Consider the following 12,583-nt stretch of genomic DNA (forward strand, 5'->3'; position numbering starts at 1 on the left):
ACTTCATTATTTTCAGGTACCTAAACCTCTCATAAGGTTTCATGAAGTATTATGTCGTAGGCTCTTCAAGAGCGCATTGTCTTCTTATTATGATTATTTGTTCCTTATCATTTTCAAGGATTATTTCATTTGAAACCGATTGGTCTATCATGTTTCACGCATGCATAGACTTTGTCCTTTAGGGACACGGGATAGGAGCACTTACAGCTTAAATATGAGATGTTTTCGTCATCTGACTTAAATTATCCTTTGAATGAGGATCTGATGATAATTCCTAACATATTTCATAGCGGCTTATAATCTCTCCCTTATGTTAGGAAAACTAATATACATCCTCCAGAGGAATCCATCTTTGTGCATCATGGTATATTTATGAATCGTATACTACACATTAAAACTATTAGATGGACAATGTATGGTTCTTGACTCAGAACCAACTTTGAGGGAGAATGAATCATAATTTATTGATTTGATGTATACAAGCACTTTTGTAAATATCATATTTCAAATCAATATATGAAGTTTTGTTCTCATTAGTCGTGGTTCAGGTATTTATCGAAGGCATTCAATGTCAAATCAGCATTATCAAGATGAATTGTCTTGATAACACAATCTAAAAATTATGCTATTAACTCAATTTTATTGAGCAAGCAACTTTATGAATGTCAAACTACAGGTTGACAATAAATGTACTTGTGATCATCTTATTGATGTATTTTTTCAACATATCACATGATAGGTGAATGGGCTCTTATTCACCTTTTATATATTTTTCAGATTTTAAGGGATTCAATCCCAAAATTAGTTGGTTCAACCAACTTATCATGAGAACAAGCAACATTAAAAGTTCATGAAGAATTTTCTAGTTTTTTAATGTATGTTTAATACTTACTATGCACATCTTTGGGATGTCGCAATTTTTCATGTTAATTTATGAACTTTTATTCGAGCAAACTCTAAGTTTACCATGACATGTAAACTTTTACTTTAGTAAATTTCAGATTTACTATTACATGAATAAGTTCAGATTTACTACTTTAGAAATAGATTTCAAAATAACTCTTCTCAGATATTCTACCTTATTCAGAGGTGAGTTGTGATACCATCACAATCAAGTGCAAGTTTGTATTAAAACAATCGAAATCCTCATTCTCCATGAATGAAATATAATCGTGCCCCTAAGTCTATCAAATTTTGATAGCTTATAACCTCTTTCATGAGCACATTGTTTACTTCAAGAATTGAGCAAATTGTCATTTTTCAGACTTATCATATTCACTTTATGGACTAGAGCATATCAATGGAGTATGTTTTATGACTTTTCACCAAACACCCATTATTTTGTCTTAACTATCATAATATTATGAATATGGTGTATTGAGGTTAAAACTCAATATCTTATCAATAAAAAGGCGTCTTAGGCATAAATCGATAGGACTTAAATCCAATATCTCAACATCTTGATCATTGGGATTCTAACCCGATATGTTAATGGGCTGAGACTTAAATCCATCATCATACCTTTTAACAATATTGTTCTTCGTAAACTAATTTAAAAGATAAATTATTCCGAACCAATTAGGTTGCCTCATATCCAATGAATCCAACGAGATATAAAACTTGTTGTACATATAATGTCATACATAAAAAGTTTATCCAACGAGATCATAAACTTAATATCCAAGGATCTATATATTAAAAGTGAGCTTTGCGGCAGCTAATACGCTTATTAAAACACCAAGAAAATTGTCATCCATGTCAAAATAAAGGCAACTTAAATAAATAGTAACTATATCACTAAGAAGAGTACGTGCAATTCAAACTCACATATTCAAACTTTAAAACATATAGTACTATTATAATAATAGTTAATATTTTATTTTATTTTTTTGTTAAAAGGAGCAATTCATTAGCAACTTAGTCAAGAAAAAATATAAGTAACTGTGGGTGCAGCTACTGCTCCACTCGAAGTATTAGGGGGTGAGGGAATAATAGTTAATACTTATCTTATGAGAAGTATTTCATTCTGGATATATGGTATGTCGAGGTGCGAATATCATACGATAATCAATTGTTCTTCTTCACTTTAGATTTATAATCTCACCTTGTTTGGCAGAGTCACATGATAATAACATGTTATGAAATATAAAGAATAACAAGAATAAATAGAGAGAAAAAGAGGAGGTTTCTTTATTTCTCTTGAGGGATGAGAGATCAAAAGATTGAGGATACAATGAACAAAAACCCTTTTATTCATAGGGAAAATTTACTCATAGTTTCTGACTAAAAGACAGATACTTCAAATCCTGATAGATATCAACTAGATCTTGATAGATTTTATCTATATACTTGATAGACATTCACTATAATGTAAATACATTTATAACAATAACAAAATTATATTTATTATTGATAATTTCTTAACATATCTGCCAGGTCAATAGTGATAAGTAATATCGGAAGAAGTAAATTACTACTCCTACATTTAAACTTAACACACCTTTTAAAAAAATGATTGACATGGCTATAAATGTCATTTGGTATTACTTTCTTGGTTTTAAAATAATTGACTCACTTTCTAAAAATATTTGTTCAATATATTTTTTCCTTTAATGTGATTAAGAAGATTTTATTATATTTTTTCAATGTTATTCTTATCATTAGATGACTAAATAAAGTGCATTTGCTCAAATTTATATTTTCAAAATATAATTAATAGAACTAATTTGGTAAATAAACAACTAAATATTTTTTTGAGGAAAGTGTCAAGTCAACAAGGATTAATTATTTTAAAATAGAGGAAATAGGTTTTGAAAAATAATTTGGAGAATAAATAGGAAATGTTAAGCGTAATATATGAGGAAAAGATCGTCTTTTCTTGAAATTCTCTCCATTTAATTTTACTTAATCCTTGTTGATTTACCATACCCCTTAAGAAAACTTTTATTAGGGGTATATTTTACTAAATCAACTTTATTAATGCTACTTTGAAATTTAAAATTTGACTATTATTATTTTATGTAATTGCTCCTTCATTTTGTTTTACTTAGCTGCTACACTAAAAATAATTGCTTCAATTTATAAAGAGATAATGCTCTATTTTACCTTTAAACTATACCCAAAACGGCTGAGACACACCTCAACTTAAAGGGGGTCTTATTATCCCCCTGAACTAATTAAAAGTATAATTTTGACACCCTTAGTGCCTACGCACAACACACTGAAGGGGCCACGTAGGCACACGTGTGTGCCACGTATGTGTCATGTAGCCACTATGGGTGTCAAAATTATACTTTTAATTAGTTCAGGGGGTAATAGGACTCCCATTAAGCTGAGGTGTATCTCAGCCGTTTTGGATATAGTTCAAGGGTGAAATAGGGTATTTTCTCATTTATAAAATCAAGATATGTTTGTTATATTTTTTCTTTTCTACTCTTAATATTAGTAAATAACTACATGCAATAACAAGTATCAAATTTAAAGTCCCAAACATCATCAATAAGATTAATTTAGTGTAATATACCCTCAATTAAAAGTTTCGTAAGATGTGTCAAGTCAATAATGATCAAGGCCAAGTAAAATGAAATGAAAGAATATTTAATACAAAAGAGTAGACAGAAAAAAATATAACAAAATTTTCTTGACTTTATAAATTGAACACATAATTTTTTTCTATGTTAATGTTGATCAAATTTCTATGTAGGTGTTTGTCTATGATATATATATATATACATACATACTAGTCAAGTGTACGTGCTCCGCACATGTATATCATGTTAGTCAATTATAAATATAAATAAAAAGGATAAATTAGCTATTTTAATTGTTGTATATATATAAGAGAAAAGACATTTTTCCCCCATGAACTTGTCGCCAAAACTTACTTTAGACCTTCAACTAAACTTCTGTTTATTTACCCCCGTTAACATGTATAAAGTGTATTAGTTTCACCCCTCAAAACTGAATATCACTCTCACAACGGAGGGTGTGTTACACTTGCCTACACATCAACGTCACGTCAATGTCACGTAAGAAATTACTATTTTCTAAAAAGAATTAATCCCCCATACATTATTTTTATATTTTTTTTAAAATATATATATATATATATATTTATTTATTAATATATATATACATTAAATAAAAAAGGCACCCCCGCCCCTCATTTTCTTTCTTCTTCACACCCACCCACCCACACTGCCTACCCGTCCCTCTCTGTTTTCTCCTCTTCCAGCCCTTATCCTCCTCCACCTCCCCCCTCTGTAACGCCCCAAAATCTGATTCTCGAAATGTCACACGGTGCTTCAAACTATAAGTAATCCTAAGCTAACCCTGGCTGCTTTCTATTAGCTCTGAATCTCAAAATAGGGAAATATGGATATACGATACTGACAATGCGGAAAACTATCTGAAAAGTCTAAGTATATCTAAAAATACTGAACACATCAATCTGATGGAATAAATACTGAAAGGTCTAAATACGACATCTGAAATCTAATACTGAATCTAGTAGTCCGACAAGTCTCTACTAACTGAATCTAGAGAGTCACTGGGACAGGCCTCAGCTGACTCAGACTGTCTGAAAAGAGTAATGGAAACCTTTACTAACAACTGAAAATCCGAATACACTACAAGAAAATGGCAAAATTGTGACAGAGATTTTAGTCACAAATCAGTGATTGTGATGGATTTGTGACGAAAAGTGTGCATCTCAAAACCTTTGATCATAAAATCATTGTGACAGATTTAATTTCTATCACAAAATTATTGTGATGGAACTATGACAGATCGTCTGTCACAATATAAATTCTTAAATTTGACTTAAATTCCGTTATAAATTTATAGCAGAGTTTTGATAAAATATTCTGTTATAAAATAGTGACAGAATAATTTTCGCAATAAATTTTCAAACCTAGTCACCACAATTGTGACAATATATTTCGTTACAAATAATTTGTGACAGACTAATTTAGTCACAATATGACTCTCTTACCTATATTAGTAACAAATTTAGGATAGATTGTGACAAATTAAATCTGTCACAAATTTTATTTGAATTTTTAATTTTAATAAATAATAATTATGAAATACTATGCTCTCTCTCTCACACTATATATATATATATATATATATAACATCATACAAGATTCATAATAAAAAAGTATGAAGTTAATTAAAACATGCAAAATCACAACTTAAATAAGCAAAAGCCAACCAATGTTTAAAATTTAAAGCATATAACTATCCAAAAGAGTGTGACAATGTTCAAGTCGACACTTCAAGTAACTAATTTCTCAAAATATTAAATATTTAAGCATTAGATAGTCCCTATTAGGGAGAGTAGGATTACTAACTGAGCGAGAAGATAATGCCATATCGCTCATTATGCAAGACCATTGCTCCTCCATAGATTTGAATCGATCATCACTCTGTTGCTTCAAACGGGAAACCTCTTGCTCTAGTCGTTGTTGTACCTCTAACTCTACACGCTCTTGAAGAACCCTCTTTATTTTATCTCATATTTGACACCTCTTTCTCAAGTATTTTGATACGCTCTTCGGCAACACGGTCCTGACCCAGACAGATGGCCACCCAACGTCTACTAATTTTCCACTCTCCTCCACAGAGATTGACCAACCTGTTAGAAGCATTGCCGAGTACATACTAGCAAGAGAAAAGATAAGGTGGAAGAAAGAATAGGAGTATGAGACTGATTTAGATCTCTCTTTTTCTTCCTCCTCGTCGACCTTGTCCAATGGTAGCAAAGGCCTTCCTGAGCCTTCAACAGAAGAAAGAGTTCTTTAGAAATAATCCACATATTAGCTGATCATACTCTTCTCATGTCTATGGAAATGATACTGTTTCTACCAGTTACTCTTGGTACAGGAGGAAATATTGAATGCAACCAATATGCAAAAACTTGGTAGTAAAAGAACACACCAGCAACTTGATTCACAATAACAAACTGCTCCACCAAATCAAGTGACAAGAGGGCATAACTGATTTACAAAGAGATCCCAACTCTAAATATTTAACTTTTCTCAAAAATATACATATTAAGACACTACTAACAGTTGAGTAAACAAGTTGCACTAAAGAATAACACAAAGTTCACAGTAAACTGCACTTACAACTGCACAACATTTTTAATTGAATATGTTAAAAGAAAAAGACAAACAACAACAACAATAAAAAACCCAGTGTATTCCCACATAATGGGTTCTAGAGAGGATAAAATGTACGCAGTCCATACCACTAACTCTGGTAAAGTACAGAGGTTATTTCCGGTAGACCCCCGGCTCAAGACACAAGGATCATAATCAAAGTCGACATACATCACGAATCACGAATAAATCAGAAATTAAGGATACATAACTGCCAGCTCTTATGCAAAACTCAGTATCAGTTTAGATAGAAGGTTGAACAACTGAAGTATGAAAAAAATAGACTAAGCCAGAAACGGAACTTCTCATAGAAAGCTAAAACAGTATAATCGCCAACTTCTAAACAAAATGATGAGAAGATATAACAATCGACAATCAGATAAGCATGAAAACTGCCATGTATTAGGTCCTCCTTATTCGGATCCATTTCACCCCAATACAAGTAAACAATTTTTTTCATATGTTTTTATTAAAGTAATCTGATTTGGCAATGCTGAGATAAAATCTCCAGTCGCCCAACGCAAAAAAAATATTCAGAGAACTAAGAAGCACCAGATCTAATGTAAGTACAACAACAGCTAAACGTTAGACACAACTAATTGGTATAGCCTATCATTTTTCTACAGTTTATGTTCCATTTTTAATTACGTCTGCATTCAGTGATCATGCGTTTTCGATCTGTACATTTAGGTCTACCACGTCACTTTTCAGAACATCCCCAATCTTTGGATTGTCACACATATGAACCAGATCGCATCTTGTCTACATTGGGTAAGAACAAACCATTCTGCGCGATCCTCCTTCGTTTATCCTCTACATGTGCTACTTGCATCCTCTATCTGACGTGATCAATCCTAATCCTATTTAATCTTTGTTCGATCATATACCTGCAAAGTAGTACTTAGCAAAAAATACAACGGAGGAAGTGAACTTTGTCAACTGCAGTTCCCATAATGAATACATGGAAACCGCAGACTGCACATCTTTATCATTCAACACTATATGAATATCTAGATATCATCATTGTGTACATTACCACGGAGATCAAAAATCAAACTCTTAAGTATGGAAAACATAGAAAATAAAAAGACTGAGAGAAGCCAGCACCATCAAGATGAAAAGGCTTGATTAGCCAAATACTTTCGTCTCATTTTGAATTTATCCAAATCCAACAAACAACCAAGTTGCTCTTATAATCTAAAATAAACCGATTGCATCTTCAACTACAATACCCTTAGAAGCGTTATACACCAACTATATATTCACTTCAAGTAATGAATAGGACTAAATGGGATGAGCACTCACCTATTATGACAAAATTTTCACATCATGTTAGCTTAGGATGCACAAAAAATAAATCATAACATCTGTGCAAGCATCCTCAGTAGATACTAAGTCCCCACATCCATGCAACTAAAACAGAACTTTGGTTTCCACCCAACTCAGGGGCATAATAATCCTGGGTCACTAGGAGCCTGATCGAAAACACTGATATGTTTTTACAAGCATCAGCCCAAACGAAAGGGAGGACCATCTTCACATGTGACACACCCTAAGCAAAATCCAAAGCTCTACAACAAATTGAGGCTGCAAAACCCAACTGAAAATTCTAAATCATCCATCTTTTTATACTGATACAGATCCATTTAGAAAATTTTGATGTATATTATTAATTTGCACTCCACAAGTTTATTTCTTCTTCGTCAAAACATCCAATTAAAGAGTTCAAAAATTATTATGTTACTTCTGTCAAAATACAACCTGAAGTTGCCAAGTTAATATTCTCAAACCAATCTCCTGCACCAAAATCACCGACCCACGAACAGGTTCACAAATATAAAGTAAACACATATCAAACCAACAAGATTTATCCACCAGGAAACCACTCCATACCAACAGACATTCACAGATCAGAACCAAAGGACAGTCCAGTGCACTAAGCTCCAGTGCCATGTGCGGAGTCATGGAATGGCCGGACTACAAAGGTCTATTGTATCAGCCTTACCCTGCATTTTAGCAAGAGTCTGTTTCCACGGCTCAAATCCATGACCTCCTGGTCACATGACAGTAACTTTACTAGTTAATCCTAGGCTCCCCTTCACTCATAGATCAGAACCAATCATTAAAAATGAAGTAAAGATGTGGTTCTTATCAAAAACTTCAAATAAAAAAATTATCGTTTCATTCCATATGTATATCAAAAAGGAAAATAAGAATAATAAAATGGGCTCAAGTATAAAATTTGAGATGGATGAAACAAAATTAGAGACAACTTACCTTAAGAATATAAGAATAACAACAGAATCTTGAACACCCATTTCGTCAAAATGGAGTAAAATGGGTGTGCCGAATGAGACGAGTGGCCAAATCTTGAACACCCACTTTGTCAAAATGGAGCAAAATATTACGTAGAACGAGAGTGAAGTCAACATGAGGGCAACCAAATCTTGAACACCCGTCGTTGTCAAAATGGAGCAAACTGTTATGCAGGATGAAAGTGATGGGTTTTCTGTAGGTTTAGAGGGAAAATAAAAAGAGGCAAAAATTTTTTAGGAAAAATGAAAAGGTGTAAAAAAAATAGCGGGAAAATAAAGGAATCTGCTTAATTCTGCATTTGTTACGGAAAGAAATCCATCAAAAATATTTTTAAAATTAATTAAAAAAAAATAATTTTATTGCGACGGAATAAATCCGTTATTATATTAGTTACTTTTTATTTTATTTTATTGTGATTAACTACTCAATCTGTCACAAATTTAATCACGAATTTGTGACAAAAAGTTATTAATCACCTTTAACTTGTGACACAAATATGTCCGTCACAAAAATTATATTGAAAAACTGTCACAAATCTGTTACTCTTCGGACTTTTATTGAAAATAAAGTATTTTAAAAAAATTATATATATGCAAGAATAATCCATCACAAATTCATCAAAATTCTGTCATAATTTGTGACAGAAATACTTTGTCTTAAATATTCCGTCACAATTTTATCATTTTCTTGTAGTGATAGCTAAGTCCCCGAACTAAGAGGACTCACCAACTGCAGGGATGTAGATGAGATGCTCGAAAATCACTCTCACTACTGAGACTGAGCACCTGAACCTACATTTTGAGACAATGTAGCACACAGACATATATGTGGATCAGTACTTTGATGATGTATTGAGTATATGGAGGTGCATGCAATAAGTAAACAATATTATCACAGTTTATAGAAAAATCATGCATTCTAAATGTAAATGACTCACTTAAGCTTGAGTAATCTGAAATCTGAAAGTCAAATCATGAATAATAAAACATACAATCTAAATCTTGTGAGCCATTACACTTAGTTCTTAAATCTATAGTCCGTTCTTATTCACAAATCATTTAGGCTGAATAAAGTCTAAAAGTTATTCTGCATGTCTTAAGGCTTCAAATCAATTAAATTGTTTTAAGAGTAGGGAACATTTATTTGGGAGATTCTTTTAACCGACATACACCATGTGAGCATCTATGGAGTCCCATGACTGGCCCCCGTTAGGGAGGATTGTTCTACCTTTGCCATCGAAATAGAACAATCTAATCTGAATGATCACAATCTGAGTCATCCACGTAGAAATGGAAATAATTTGAAAATTTATACCTACGATGGCACGTAGTTCTGGGGTATGAAATCGTAGTGACTTACTCATCTCGGTGCTAAATACTACTCCCAATCTCATGCTCAAAATCTTAAGGAATCCACTTTAAAATTTACACAAAGATTTACAGAAAGCCAACTATGCTTTGCTTTTCTTTAAATTTCAAGTCTTCTGAAATAAAGTGGATTCTTTATCTAAAATCAAAAAATAATATAGTCATGGAGTGCTTATAGCACAAACAATCTCGAAACAACAATCTTTAAATGAGGTCTAGTGACCCAAGCATCAATCTCATGTTAAAATATCTCAAAATTCATACTTGGTAATGTAAACATTCATAAATCATCTTAAAAATGTGGAAATTTCAACAATATGCATGGAAATATAAACATAATCATGTGATTCAACTTGTAAATCATGAGAAATCTCATAATCTTGCAAATAATGATAATGGGTATGAATCCTAACTTGAAATTCATGAAAAATCATATAAATTGCAGTAAATTTGTAATAAAAATAAAGTTTTGGGCACAAGGATGAAAGATTTATCCTTGCTCAAACCCCGCATACCTTAAGTGATGAACTAGATGCTAAGATTTGAATCTTGGATCTGTATTTATGCTTTGGAGATGAATTCTTAATGCTCTTGTATTGAGAATCCTCAATCTTGAATTATCTCGGAGAATTAATGGAGGAATTTGAGTTTTCTTGAAGAGGAAGTATGAGCCTTAGGGTTTTGATTGAGAGAGAATGATGAATGAAGAATCAAGTGCTATAAAATTTGATAAATCATATGTTTTTGGACGGATTTGGGACTGAGTACTTTACCAAAATACCCTTTTTAAACTCATAAACAAAACTGAAAAAATGACCGAAATCCCGTGTTTTGGCCTTGGCGTGACGCACCACTATCACGCCAAGCCACTGGAAAATGCCAACTGGGAATATGCATGGTGCGCGCTACGGGGTGGTATCGCGTTGCCAACTTGGATGGGACCTGGAAACTTGGCGCAACGCGTCAATATCGCGGACCTTCACTGGAATTGGACAATTGGGGATTCGGCCCTCTTCGCGATGAACCAATATTGCGGAGGGCCACTGGAAATTGAAAAATGTAAATTTGCTCATCTCCGCGACGCGCTAAAGGCCCAGGTGGCACACTGCCAACTTAAAAGTGCCATAACTCCTTCACCAAGTGTTAGAATTGGGCGAATTTGGTATCGATGGAAAGCTTAATCAATTTCCCACACCATGAAAAGTCTAAATCCAAAGAATTCCACATGAAATAATTATTATCTATTTTGGAAGCCATTATTTAACATTCTAGGGACGGATTTTAGCTAGAAAAAGTACGGGGTATTTCAATATCTCCTCCTTGGAAATATTCGTCCTCGAATGCTACTAGTTAAGTTGAAATTTCTAAGGAATATGAGAATATAAGGTAGCATGCACAACTGAAATGAACTGAATAACTAAATCTAAATTATTCTAAGCTTCTGAGTAGTTCTGTGAGTGCATGAACTTACACGAGGACAACTATATAGCTGAATATATGATTACAAAAGAACTGGATCAAGGAATAGTATTACCTTCAGCTAGATCTGAGTTTGTGGATAAGAGGTGAGGGTACTTGGCTCGCATATCTGTTTTTGCTTCCCAAGTGATGCCCTCAACTGACTGATTCCGCCAAAGAACTTTGACCAATGAAACTTTCTTGTTCCTTAATCTACGGATCTGATGATCTAGGATCTCAACTGGAATCTCTTCGTATAAAAGACTGTTCTGAATATCTGAGCTTTCTAAAGGGACTACAACGATAGAGTCACCGATGCATTTCTTAAGCATAGAGACGTGGAATACAGGATGAATGGCTGACAAGTCTACAGGTAACTCAAGCTCATAAGATACTTTCCCAATGCGACTCAAAATGCTAAAAGGGCCAACATACCAGAGACTAAGCTTTCCTTTCTTGCCAAATCTCTTCACCCCTTTCATGGGTGAAGTCTTCAGATACACTAAATCACCAACCTCAAACTCAAAGTCTCTTCTTCTCATATTTGCGTAAGATTTCTGGCGACATTGGGTTGTTTTCAATCTTTCTCTAATCAGCTTAACTTTCTCCATAACTTCATACACTGCATCGGGCCCTAACAAAGTGACTTCACCCACCTCAAACCAACCTATGGGTGATCTACATCTCCTCTCATAAAGAGCCTCAAACGAAGCCATTCGAATACTATCTTGGTAACTATTATTATAAGCGAACTCAATCAATGGCAAATGCTCATCCCAACTACCTTTGAAATCAAAAGTGCATGCCCTCAACATATCCTCTAAAGTTTAGATGGTCCTCTCTGCTTGACCATCTGTCTGTGGGTGGAAAGCTGAACTAAGATAGATTTGGGTACCAAGACCTTTCTGGAAGGCTCTCCAAACTAGGAAGTGAACTGAGTACCCCTATCTAAAATGATAGACAAGGGAACTCCATGTAATTTAACAAATTCTCGGATGTACAACTTAGCATAATCTTTAGCTGTATAGGATGTGTGAACTGGTAAGAAATGCGCTGACTTAGTCAATTTGTCTACAATAACCCAAATCGAATCATGATAACGACGTTGTTGACACCTAATTTTTTCCCTCGACGGCTAAATTTAATTTCGAGTTTATTTGATCTTCAATAAAATTACAATATTTATTTTACCAAATAAAGAAAACTTTTCAAAAAGTATTTACCGGGGTAATTTCATCATTTTAAGTAGCGATTATGTATCATCGTATTTAATTATAC

General features: G+C 33.4%; 1 long non-coding RNA gene across 1 annotated transcript; it reads right to left on the minus strand.

The window, feature by feature from the left end:
• Nucleotides 1–5,198: 5,198 nt before the first annotated feature.
• Nucleotides 5,199–8,691, minus strand: LOC124887363. Its single transcript, XR_007044964.1, has 2 exons — nucleotides 8,442–8,691; nucleotides 5,199–5,779 (listed from the first exon to the last, which is right to left on the minus strand). It is a non-coding gene; the product is annotated as an uncharacterized LOC124887363 (long non-coding RNA).
• Between the last annotated feature and the right edge of the window lie 3,892 nt (nucleotides 8,692–12,583).

The sequence above is a fragment of the Capsicum annuum genome, chromosome 9, assembly GCF_002878395.1.
Source record: "Capsicum annuum cultivar UCD-10X-F1 chromosome 9, UCD10Xv1.1, whole genome shotgun sequence".
NCBI lineage: Eukaryota > Viridiplantae > Streptophyta > Magnoliopsida > Solanales > Solanaceae > Capsicum > Capsicum annuum.